Source organism: Choloepus didactylus, chromosome 1 (assembly GCF_015220235.1).
Source record: "Choloepus didactylus isolate mChoDid1 chromosome 1, mChoDid1.pri, whole genome shotgun sequence".
In the NCBI taxonomy this organism is placed as follows: domain Eukaryota; kingdom Metazoa; phylum Chordata; class Mammalia; order Pilosa; family Megalonychidae; genus Choloepus; species Choloepus didactylus.
The window spans coordinates 50,329,083-50,343,051 of NC_051307.1; the positions used below are offsets into that span (position 1 = coordinate 50,329,083).

At 37.5% G+C, this 13,969-nt stretch overlaps 1 pseudogene; it reads right to left on the reverse strand.

The window, feature by feature from the left end:
- Window positions 1–7,411: 7,411 nt before the first annotated feature.
- Window positions 7,412–9,365, reverse strand: LOC119529548 (annotated as a pseudogene).
- Between the last annotated feature and the right edge of the window lie 4,604 nt (window positions 9,366–13,969).

The window sequence follows — 13,969 nt, forward strand, 5'->3', positions numbered from 1 at the left end:
TATTACGACTTGAACTGAAAGTTCCATACACCTGAATCTCAGTTTAGTATTGCCTTACAAATAATAATCTTCTGTGATCGACAAAGGAAATGATAAGAAAACCTAAAGAAAATCGTCTCTAGGAAGAGAAATAGGACAATTGGAAAGGCAAAAGAGTAAGTGTGATGGGAAACAAAATATATAAAGAAAGCTGTGGGAGAGACATCACAGTAAAGAATGGATACCAGTTTGAAATCTTTAAAAGAAAATAACACCTGGAATGAAAGTTGAACTGAATGTCTTATAAAAGGATGTTAAGTTGAAAAATAAGCACAAGGTAGTACATTTGGATATTAGAGAGTCTCTTGATTTGCTGAATAGGAGCTGCCATTGTCAATATTTAAGTTTGATATTTTGTAGTGTTGAAAATATTTAAAAATATAAATGCTAATCCAAATAAATTGGTTTGAGTCATGTAATGGTTCCTTTGCTATGTTAAACATTTAACAAAATACCAACATGTGATGCATGAGTCTGGTGAGTATTTCTGCCATCTAGTCACCATAAGGAATATAGTGTTTCTTCAAATACTGTGATTATGGAAGTTGTTAGAGTGGGGATGGGGCTTGACCCTCACTCAGTGTTCTATTGCCCTCTATGGTAATCAATCAAGTGACACTATAAGTCTCAAGGCATCTTGATTGACAACACAGGGCAAATACGGATTAAAGAGGGAATCACTACAAAACAGGGACCTCAGCTCAGCATCATAACCACAATTACTCTGCAGTCAGGGATGTGGAGGCAACTGCGGCTTCCTGGGCTATTCTTAGGCAAGCATAACTGTTGGCACTCAGAATATTAAAGGTCAGTGACCTGACATATTATCAAGTAAAGATCTAAAGATACATCAAAACATACTCAGGCACAAATCTTCTCATTCAGAACCAGAGAGAAATCTCAGTAAACAATGTACCGGTCATACAAATGTACTGATTGTCTGCCTTTATCTGCTACTCTCCAAGTCCAATAGTTCTATTCAGGCTACCATCTGTAAACTTAGAATCTGTACCATTCTTGCCCAATCCTCACCAAACAACTACTTGAAATATCCAACAACACGTAACATAGCATAAAGTAGTGGTTATAGACATGGACCCTGGATCCAAACTGACTGCATTTGAGTCCTAATTCCTCCACTATCTAGCTAAGTGTGAGCTTGTATATGTTGCTTGAACCCTCTGTTCCTTTGCTTTTCATCTGAAAAAATCAGTATAACAGTGTGTTTTCTTAATGTTATTGTTAACAATTAAGTGGGTCAATATATGTAAAGCCCTCAAAAGAGTGCCAATATAAGCAAGCACTAACAGGACTCAAGTATTGTTATCTCTAGTTTCTCATCTCCCTTCCTTCCAGGAATAAATGAAGGTCCAACTATCAATATAATGTTCACTAGCTCTCATGTTAATAATTATTCTTTTTGTTTTCATATTTGTGAAGTTCTACTGTCACTTGAAGTACTTCTGTATTACTCTTGGGTATCCATCAACATTGCTAATTCATTCCCAACTCAAATGACCCCATGGAAAATTCAGACCCTGCCTAGCCCCTTCTGCTCCAGATTTTTCAGTACAGAGGCAACTTGTACTCAAAAAGCATATGTGAGATCAACTTCATAGTTTACAATAGCGAGTTCTTTCTTTCAATTTGGGTTCCCTTCTGGTTTCTACCTACCAATCCAGTAGTGACAATTCTTTTTATTTCCAAAGTTATAAAGTTTAAACCACTTTCTCCTTCTTGCTTTGAGATCTGCACTGTACAGAAATGAGTCCATACTCCTGTTGGAAAGGGGCTCTGCCTTTAGAAGAGATGAAAACTTGAATACTACTTAGTCATGATAAACACTGAAACTTAAACCACAGGATTTTTATCTTTGTACATACTTTTACCCTGACATCTTTAAAATATTATGTGATGAAATTATTTCTACAAGTATTTTTTTAAAACTGTTTTTCCATTCTAAATGTAACGTCCCAAAAAGGGCATCAAATTATTATCTTCATCGTCACTCAGTGAACTCCTACACTGTGTAAGGTGCTTTAAAAAATGGAAATACAGAGAGTCTAGTTGGGGAAATTGTCCATACACAAAAAAATAAAAACTGTCTCAGGCAAGATTTACTGTGGGACTTATAAGAGAAGCAGATAAGAGGCACTACATATAGAGGAAAAAATGGTTTGACCCCAGTGAGGAATTTTTATATGAAATCATTTTTCTAACTAGTAAAAACTACAAAGAGTTCATAAGGAAAAAAGAAAAAGAACCCCCAAACTATAACAAAACTCAGTATGAATCATCACCATTAGGTGAATATATTGCTTACTGTGAACAAATATTTCTTTTGTATGTCTTTTCTCATTTGCTCTCCCTTTTTAACAGGGATCTAATATTCCAAGAATCCATTTGAATTTGGCAAACTATAAGAGACACCAAAAGTAAGCATCTTTCATTTGTTTATGTAATGCAAAGAAATAGGGAAAAAACAAACAAACAAACAAAAAAGCAAAAAGACCAGAATGAATGTCACCTGAAGCAGCCAGAAACTAAGAAGAAACTGGGTGGTGTATCCATTAGGGAACAGGGTTGTTGTCTCCAGGAGGCCCCTGTGAGTCAGGTTCGCCTTTACTGTACAGACAAGCATTGCTGTATTTCACAAAATGCCCAAGCCCTGTGCTATTACTGGACCCCTTGTTCTTTCTCTCCTCCCCCTCAAAGGCTAACACAAGCAGGGAATACTGGGGGATGATCATGGCCGGAAGAATGTGAGCGTGGGAGGTGTGAGAAAGCAGTGCCTGTGGCCTGAGCTGGTTCTTCTCCTGAATTCTTGGAAGTCCCACTGTGGCTTGATGAGGGGAAAGGATACCAAAGACTTCAAGTAGAATCTGCAGCCAGAGCCCATGGGAGATGTGCTCTGCAATGATGAGTCCAAAACAGCACATATTTGCCAAGACAACCAGCCAGGAGAAGGACACTTCTTTCCCCCAAGCTCTGCATTTTTTTTCTCCCAGGAAGTAGTATTCCCTGTTGCTATTTGAACCATTAGAACTGTCTCAAACACACCCTGACAGCTGCAGAAGTTTTCTGTAACAGCCCTAATTCCACTTTCCCTTCCATCTGTCTGCAGATGGTTTAAATTTGACCCCTCAAAAAAAAAGAAAAAAAAAACCTAACAAAGGCAATTACCATTCTTGTAGATTTCCTATTAAAAAAAAAAAGAAGAAGAAGATAAGATTGTTGTTAGTAAGAGAATCCTTGTAATTGTGCATTATGTTAAGAGTTTGACATTCTTTCTGGACATGGAGGTTCTGACCGTTTTGGGAGACTGGGATGCTAATATCATGTTTAGTTTAAGATTTATTCAAACTGTCAATCATAACGACATAGAAAATAGTCAGAAATGTCAGCCATAAATGCTGAAGGAAGTCGGTGCTTTCAAAACTGTTAGTACTCTTATTTTCTTTTTCAAAATATTTTTCAACTACAACAGGATGATACAACACCAGAATGTTTCTGTTTATTATGTGCCATCTGGATTCCCTTTATTAATTATATATTTCCTCTTTCTAAAAGACCATTCTTCTGAGAATTATAAAGCAGTTTAAAGAGATTATTGCAATAATTAATACATTTTAAAGAGATTATCTGAGCATGAATAACAGGACCAAGCTGATTTAGGAGAAATAAAAATGTGAGTAGAACTCTAGATTATTGCTTAGAATTCTAGAATCTTACCTTTAGGCCTAAAGTTAGCTGTCCCAATTCTGTCTTTTCTAGGGGAGGAGTCCAGTGCAGAATGGGTTGACATGTCCTGAGTCACTCAATTTGTTTGTCACTGAGCTGGAAGGAGATGCCAGTTTTTCTGCAGTAATCTTGCCATGGAAGTATAAGCTAAGGTATACTTAATTTTTTTTAATTAGAGAAATTGTGGGTTAACAGAGCATTCATGCATAAAACACAGGATTCCTATATACCATCCTATTATTAACACCTTACATTGGTGTGGTACATGTGTTACTATTTATGAAAGCACATTTTTATAATTGGACTATTATCTATAGTCCATTGTTTAACTTAGGGTCCACTGTGTCATGCAGTTTCATGGATTTGTTTAAAAATTTTTATTCTATTACCATATGTACAGCCTAACATTTCCCCTTGTAACCACATTCAAATATATATTTCAGTGCTGTTAATTACATTCAAAATGTTGGCCTACCATTACCACCATCCATTACCAAAACACTTGTATCATTTCAAATAGGAAGTCTGTACATTTTAAGTCTTAACTCCCTATTCGCTATCCCCACCCCATCCCCAGGTAACCAATATTCTAGATGCTGACTCTATGAATTTGCTTATTCTACTTATTTTATATCAATGAGATCATACATTTGTCCTTTTGCATCTGATTTATTTCACTCAACATGGTATCTTCAAGGTTCATTCATGTTGTTGCATGTACCAGAATCCATTCCTTTTCATGGCTGAATAATATTCCACTGTATGTATATTCCACATTTTGTTTATTCATTTGTTGGCTGATGGACACTGGTTGCCTTCCATCTTTTGGCAATTGTGAATAATGACACTAAGAACATCAGTGTGCAAATATCTGTTCAAATCCCTGTTTTCAGTTCTTTGAGGATCTACCTAGAAGTGGGATTGCTGGATAATATGACAATTCTATACTTAACTTTCTGAGGAACTTCCACACTGTCTTTCACAGTAGCTGCACCATTTCCTTGCTATTAGCAATGAATAACTGTTTCTATTTCTCCACATCCTCTCCAACACTTGTTATTATCTGTTTTTTTTTTTTTTCTTTAAATATCAGACATTCTAGTGGGTGTGAAATAGCATCTCACTGGTTTTCATTTGCATTTCTCAGATGGCAAATGTTGAACATCTTTTCACATACTTTTTTGGCTATCTGTATACCTACTTTGGAAAAATTTCTATTCAAGTCTTTTGCTCATTTTTTTTTAATTGGGTTGTTTGTCTTTCTCTTGTTAAGTTGAAAGATTTCTTTATATATTCTGGATACTAAACCTTTATCAGATCTGTGGGTTCCAAATATTTTCTCCCATTGTGTAGGTTGTCATTTTGCTTTCATAATAAAGTCCTTTGAGGCACAAAAGAAAATTCTAACAACGTTCTTTGCAGAAATGGAAAAGCCAAACATCAAATTTATATGGAAGGGGAAGGGGCCCCAAATAGACAAAGCCATTTTGAAATAGAAGAATGAAGTTGGAGGACTCACACTTCCTGATCTTAAAACTTATTACAAGGCAACAGTAATCAAAACAGCAAGATACTGGCAAAAGGACAGACATATAGACCGATGGAATTAAATTGAGAGCTCAGAAATCAACCCTCACATCTATGCCCACCCAAATGATTTTTGACAAGAGGACAATAGAGAAAGTGTAGTCCCTTCTACAAATGGTGCCAGGAAAACTTGCTCTCCATTTGCAAAAGAATGAAGGAGAACCCGTACCCAACATCTTATACAAAAATCAACTCAAAATGAATCAAAGACCTAAATAGAAGAGCTAGAACTAACAAACTTCTAGATGAAAACATAGGGAAGCATCTTCAGGACCTTGTGTTAGGCAATAGTTTCTTAAATTTGCACCCAGAGCACAAGCCACAAAAGTAGATAAATGGGGCCTAACATGTACTTTTGAGACCTAAATCGACACAAGTCATCCTTCTTAAACAAGTCAATCTTTTTCTTAATGATTTCATTTCTCTTTAGCTAAATAAAAATATCTGAAATGGAATGAAGTTTATCTTAATATATGGCAGCAATTTTTTAGCACATCTGCTTTGTGGACTGTGTTGTAGAGCCTGCAAAAAAGGTACACAGTCCCTTACCTCAACAAGCATATCATCTTCTAGGGAAATTTTCTTGGGGAGGTGACTAAGATTGTAAGGCAGTATTATGAGAAAAAATGAGTAGCATCATTGATACAGGTGAGAATAGGGTTTCTCCTTGACTTTCAGCAGGTGCTCCACAAATACTTATTGAGTTACTCTGTGCTATTCTTTAAAAATTAATAAAATGTTAAGACAAAACATTTATGAACTGACAAATCATTCTTAAGAAAATATAAAAGTTCAGTGTTTCCAGCTTCATCTGAGTATACCTACATATTTATGGCCAAGATTAAGGGTGTTATTTTAGCCTCACTAATGCCCTAAAGTTAATGTAAGAAACTTGGCAAAGTTGTTTGACCAACTTGCTTCATAATTCTCCAACCTGTACCATAACACTTTAGTTCTGATCCCCAGCCATACCTGTTCTAGATCTAAAATAGATTTTTAAAAACTCATTTAAAGCTGTCAGATAGTGCTCAGGCTTTCTACCTGTGTTTTGAGCTGAGTACAAAGCCTCAAGTTGAGTTATTTTTTTGTAAATCCTTCAGAAATACTTTTCGAACCTCTACAATGCTTGTAATCATTGTCATTCTCATAGTGGCAGAGTGCAGCAGGTTACTTTGCATCCTAGAGTCTCAATAATTCAGGTGGTTGTGATACCATGGATTACTAAAATTCCCATTTCAGCTTGCAAGGAGGGCATGCCTACATTTGTGCCCTAACGTGAACAATTCTATGCTACAATCCTTTTTTTCCTTTTTTTTTCCCAGGATTTTTATTTATCCTTGTAGATATGCAATTATCATCATAATTTTCAGGACACTTTTTAGTTATTAGAATATAAGAAAAAACTATACAGAAAGTCGGTACCAAAATTATGTCCCTAAGTAATTAAGGTCCTAAGTAACAGAGATGTAAAGAAGCTCTAAAGGGCTACTACTCAGCATGTCTCATAACTGAAGAGCACAGAATACATTCTGCTTTCTGAAGAACTCCCCCATAAACAAAGCTTTCACTATATTCTTTATTATTATGCCCTACTGCAATAGGGAATAATAAGTCTCAATGCCATAATTTATTCTGTATAAAATAATCGTTCAGTCTCCCCAAAAGCCTTTTTTTTTTTGCTTTAAGATAAATAAAAGGCCATATCCCTAACATATACTCAATGAAAATTTTCTCAGTACAGTGTTTTCCGTTATTTACTGTCCTTAATGAAGAATCTACTTGGATACTTGAAAGCAATTTTCTTAACACTTCATTGTTAATTAGCATATTCTGAAATTGAATTTTTCAGCAACTCCCAATACAAAGGACACAGACTAAAATAATCCTCACAGATATACTTTGAAAAAGGTATATTCAAAATAAAAATATAATACCTTTTCAGTCTATTATTTCCCCTAATGACTAGATTCTAGTCATTAAAAATGGAGGTTTTCAAACAATAGTTTGGGAAGCCACCTTCCTGGGATATGGTCTTTTAAACTTCTCATTTGGTATGAAAAAAAGGTTCTATTTCTTCTCTTTGCCTGGTAGAAAAATTTAGGTTACCACCTCAGGCACGGTTCACCAAATGGAGCAAGACCACAGAAAAACTGATAAAGAAACAACACAAGCAATGAAAAAAAATCCTTAAACTAAATATCCCCAAGGATCCAACAGTACCCCAGCAATGATGGAAATAATTGCCAACCAAAGATTCTGAATGGACTGCATGAAGCCATACACAGTTCCCAGCTGATGTTCAGGAACTACAAATGCCACCATTGGCCACAGTGCACAGCAAGCAATAAATAGGAGACCCCCATGAGGCGCAAAGCAATCCAAGGGTTCCAAAGCGTAAAAACCAACGTTGTGTGGGAAGCAAGAGTGATTGTCACTGAACACAAAACCCAGATGATGCTCTTTCCTGTTTTATCCACAAGGAGCCCAAATGTTGGGGACATAGGAGATGATATGATATACACAGCACTGTTAATCACACTTGCTCCCTGGGAGGAAAATCCAAAATTCACTGCAAAGAAAACTTTTCTCAGCCCAATAAAAGGGAACACTGCCACATAATAGCAAGCACAGATGATAAATATGAGCCACAGAGGTAAGGAGAAAATCCTTCACATCTATAAGCTTAATAACTTCAGCTGTTTTTCCTTGTTCTCTATGAAGGTTTCTTTCTGTCTCTGATCCACGTAAATAAGGGCTATGCTGGTTTGAAACTATTTTGTGCCCCAGAAAAGACCATGTTCTTTTAATCCATTCCTGTGGGGGCAGACATATTGTGGGTGGGACATTTTGATTAGGTTGTTTCAATTAAGATGTGACCCAGCCAATTCAAGGTGGGTCTTAATCCTTTATCGGAGTTGTTTATGAGGATAAAAGACAGAAAAAGCCCAGAGAGCTCAGAGAGAAACACCTAGAGAAGTTTAGAGAAAGCTTAGAGAGGAAAGTCCCAGAGATGCTAAGAAACACTCACAGAAGCTGAAAGAGCCACTGAAGCCAGAACCTGAAAGCAACGAAACCCAGAGAGAAGGAACAGCAGGTACTGGCCATGTGCCTTCCCATGTAACAGAGGTGTTCCAGATGCCAGCAGCTTTTCTTCAGAGAAGGTACCCTCTTGCTGATGCCTTAATTTGGACATTTTCAGGGTCTTAGAATTGTAACTGGTAAGCTAATAAATCCCCATTGTAAAAGCCAACCCATTTCTGGTATATTGCATTCTGGCAGCTTTAGCAAATTGAAACAAGGGCCAAGGCAGGGATTAGTGAAAGAATTCACGTTATGCCCCAGATCATTAGCATGACACTAAGGTTTATGTGACCTGCAGAACCCAATGAAGCTTCAAGCTTAGAAAACAGCTATCCTATGTGTTTCATGTTTACTGTATTTCCAATTCCAGCCCTGCTAAGGTGGAGTCCAAACACCAAGTTTAACTCTTTGCCTTTAAGGCAATTCACAGCGTATGTATTCTGGGCAACTGCTAAGGACTCCTCACTAGTCCCAAACACAAACTTTCCAAATTCCATTAGCCAAAAAACATTAAATATTGCACCTCACCAGTGCAAAAACAACCTGACCAATGCAAACAAAGAAGCTAAAAATAATGGTGCCACATTGTGCTCCAAATGCTCAACCTATCAAAAAGCAACCAAAGAAACACAAAACTACATTGGGCCAAGAATACCAGGCATACAGCGGCAAGAATCTTGTGGTATTCACTTGCATATCCCATCTAACCTGAGTCTGAAGGGCAGCAGGATCATCATGGCAAAAATAGCTGTTGAAGCCAAGGAAGCACATCAGCAATAACAACAAAAGTCAGTGTAAAAAAAAAAAAAGTCGATGTACCAGGCAACTGGGTTGCAGAGGGCAATGGGGGCACCTCTGCCGGCCTCTTCAGGGCTCCCTGCCAGCAGTGCCTGTGCTTCCTCCTCCTCCTCCTCCATTAGGCCCTCAGGAGAGCTGCAATCCTTTCTTGCAGGCTGTTCCCTGGCACCAATTCTGTAGGCAGAAATGTATCTGCCACCAACCAGGCAAACAAAAACTATTCTGAGTGCTTAAAATAGCAAATTTAATGTATGGATTGGTTACACAGTGATGGAAAAGCTAAACAGTAACAAGAAGGAGATGACAAAGCAAACTGGAGATGATTAACACCAGGAGACCATTATGTGATGGGCCAGAAAGGAGGAACAGTATTAAGGGACCCGAGAGGTCAGGGTGCCTAGCAAGAGCTGGAGTTACAGAAGAGTCAGACTCACTGCCAGGGTCATAGTTGCTGCCAGAGATGCTGGCCAAAGCAGAGCAGGAGGAGGAATCTCCTGGCTTCTCCCTGTTTCCTGCCATCACACACTGATTTCTTGCCAGTGCCAGGCATCAATCTTCCTGTGACACTTGAGTGGAACACTGAAGATCTAGGAAGAGATCTGAGAGCAAATAGCCTACAGGCCTGCAAAGAAACTGATGTGATTGCAAGAAACTGATGTGGTTGCCCTTTCCAAAGCAGAGTGATTTACTCAGGAAAAAAAAAAAATTCCCCCCTCCACCTCAGAGGGAACTGCTCCAGCCACATTGAGCAACCATCGCTGCCCAGTGTGGAGGGGATAAGGCTTGATGTGCTCAAACTGTGAAAAGCTATTAGGAGGATGAAAACTAACTACATCTGCATTAGGATATTTATTGAGGAAGAAGAAATTGAGGAGAAATAGACATTTACTCATGAAAAATGAAAGGAAATAAAATATTAGTTTGTCAAAATTATTGATATAAGGGAAGGTGTTAGAGATCCAGAGACATGAAACAGCTATACCAAGGAGGTTAGGGATGTTTTTAGGGCATGCGAGCTGTATCCCTATGTCCATTTTAACTTGCTTTGTCCAACATGCTGGATAGCATCATGAGCAGGCTGTAAATATTTTTGGATTATGATGAAAAAGTGTTCTTCCTGATGAAAGTATGAATGGCTGTAGATCTCACATGAAATTTGGGCACAAGAAAATTAAGTAGTTACAAAGTGGTTATTTATACTGATATTTATCCAGTTATCAGTTTCCCATAGAAAGTCATGGAAACCAATATGGGTTGTTAAAATTAGGCTGAACATATAACAAAAAATTGTGTATTTAAGAAGAGGCAGAAGACTTGGAAAAGCTAGTTATCAAATTTATTTGGAAAGGGAAGATGCCTCAAATTGCTAAAGACACTCTAAAAAAGAAAAACAAAATGGAAGGACTTATACTCCCTGACTTTGAAGCTTATTATAAAGCCACAGTTGTCAAAACAGCATGGTACTGGTACAAAGATAGACATATAGATCAATGGAATTAAATTGAGAATTCAGAGATAGACCCACAGATCTATGGCCGACTGGTCTCTGATAAGGCCTCCAAAGTCACTGAACTGGGTCATAATGGTCTTTTCAACAAATGGGGCTGGGAGATTTGGATATCCATATCCAAAAGAATGAAAGAGGACCCCTACCTCACACCCTACACAAAAATTAACTCAAAATGGACCAAAGATCTCAATATAAAAGAAAGTACCATAAAACTCCTAGAAGATAATGTAGGAAAACATCTTCAAGACCTTGTATTAGGCGGCCACTTCCTAGACTTTACACCCAAAGCACAAGCAACAAAAGAAAAAATAGATAAATGGGAACTCCTCAAGCTTAGAAGTTTCTGTACCTCAAAGGTATTTGTCAAAAAGGTAAAGAGGCAGCCAACTCAATGGGAAAAAATTTTTGGAAACCATGTATCTGACAAAAGACTGGTATCTTGCATATATAAAGAAATCCTACAACTCAATGACAATAGTACAGACAGCCCAATTATAAAATGGGCAAAAGATATGAAAAGACAGTTCTCTGAAGAGGAAATACAAATGGCCAAGAAACACATGAAAAAATGTTCAGCTTCACTAGCTATTAGAGAGATGCAAATTAAGACCACAATGAGATACCATCTCACACCAATTAGAATGGCTGCCATTAAACAAACAGGAAACTACAAATGCTGGAGGGGATGTGGAGAAATTGGAACTCTTATTCATTGTTGGTGGGACTGTATAATGGTTCAGCCACTCTGGAAGTCAGTCTGGCGGTTCCTTAGAAAACTAGATACAGAGATACTCTTTGATCCAGCGATTGCACTTCTCTATATATACCCAGAAGATCGGAAAGCAGTGACACGAACAGATATCTGCACGGCAACGTTCATAGCAGCATTATTCACAATTGCCAAGAGAAGGAAACAACCCAAATGTCCTTCAACAGATGAGTGGATAAATAAAATGTGGTATATACACACAATGGAATACTACGCGGCAGTAAGAAGGAACGATGTTGTGAAACATACAACAACATGGATGAACCTTGAAGACATAATGCTGAGTGAAATAAGCCAGGCACAAAAAGAGAAATATTATATGCTACCACTAATGTGAACTTTGAAATATGTAAAACAAATGGTTCATAGTGCAGAATGTAGGGGAACTAGCGACAGAGAGCAATTAAGGAAGGGGGAACAATAATCCAATAAGAACAGATAAGCTATTGTGGGTAAATTTAACATTCTGAGAATGCCCAGGAATGACTATGGTCTGTTAATTTCTGATGGGTATAGTAGGAACAAGTTCACAGAAATGTTGTTATATTAGATTACTTTCTTGGGGTAGACTAGGAACATGTTGGAAGTAAAGTAGTTATCTTAGGTTAGTTGTCTCTTTCTTACTCCCTTGTTATGGTCTCTTTGAAATGTTCTTTTATTGTATGTTTTTTTAAATTTTTTTTATTTTTCATACAGTTGATTTAAAAAAAAAACAAGGAAAAAAATATGCAGAGCCCTCTTGAGGAGCCTGTGGAGAATGCAGGGGTATTGGCCTACCCCACCTCGATGGTTGCTAACATGCCAACAGACATAGGGGACTGGTGGTTTGATGGGTTGAGCCCTCTACCACAGGATTTGCCCTTGGGAAGATTGTTGCTGCAAAGGAGAGGCTAGGCCTCCCTATAATTGTGCCTAAGAGCCTCCTCCCGAATGCCTCTTTGTTGCTCAGATGTCGCCCACTCTCTCCGCCTAAGCCAACTTGAAAGGTGAAATCACTGCCCTCCCCTCTATGTGGGATCAGACACCCAGGGGAGTGAATTTCCCTGGCAACGTGGAATATGACTCCCAGGGAGGAATGCAGACCCGGCATCATGGAATGGAGAACATCTTCTTGAACAAAAGGGGGATGTGAAAGGAAATGAAATAAACTTCAGTGGCAGAGAGATTCCAAAAGGAGCCGAGAGGTCACTCTGGTGGGCACTCTTATGCACAATATAGACAACCCTTTTTAGGTTCTAATGAATTGGGGTAGCTGGTGGTAGATACCTGAAACTATCAAACTACAACCCAGAACCCATGAATCTCGAAGACAACTGTATAAAAATGTAGCTTATGAGGGGTGACAATGGGATTGGGAAAGCCATAAGAACCACACTCCCCTTTGTCTAGTTTATGGATGGATGAGCAGAAAAATAGGGGAAGGAAACAAACAAACAAACAGACAAAGGCACCCAGTGTTCTTTTTTACTTTAATTGCTCTTCTTCACTTTAATTATCATTCTTGTTAGTTTTGTGTGGGTGGTAATGAAGGTGTCAGGGATTGATTTTGGTGATGAATGTACAACTATGTAATAGTACTGTGAACAATCGAATGTACAATTTGTTTTATATGACTGCGTGGTATGTGAATATATCTCAATAAAATGAATATAAAAAAAAGAGGCAGAGGTGAATTAGTAAGGAGTGAGCTTGGATAATCTGTTACATCTTTAATGATACGTGTCTGTAACTGTGTACCATGCTGCATATAATTAGTACTAGGAATGCCATAAATGTTATTTTTTCAATTCTATATTCCTATTTTCCATTACTGAGTAATTCAAACCAGCACATAGAACACATAAGATGAGCAAAAGTCTAAATTACACACAGGTTTGAATGTTGGCTCCTTGAAGGATAAGCTGTGTTAAAAATGCAATTTCCAGGATGTCAAATCCCTAAGGGAATCATGTCGCTTTTGCTTTGTTTTCTCCAGATTACATAAATACCAATGGCATTTGTTGCAAGAAGATTCTTTGGAATCTTTCTTTGTTCCACTCTATACAACATTGTCATTATTGAATTTTTATATCTCAGACTTTCATCAACATCTGAAGTTGTCAAAGAATATTTTCCAATTAGGTTATTATTTCCAGACTATTCTAGCTCCAGGAAAATATTAATTCTGATGTCTAAATAGGGTATGATATTATATATAGGGAAATGCATGTAGAATCATAGAACTTTTAGAACTGAAACAATCTTTAGAGATGATCTAGTTTTATTGTCCCTATTTCATAGATAAAGAAACACACCAAGGAGGTTTAGTGATTTTTCTAGGAGCACACAGATTGTTAGTGACAGAGCTGGGTCAGAAATCCATTATTTTTGGATAATCTGAGAAAGAATTCTTTCAATAAAACTTCATTATTTTAACCTTATGATATATTCTGATCAGTGTTCAT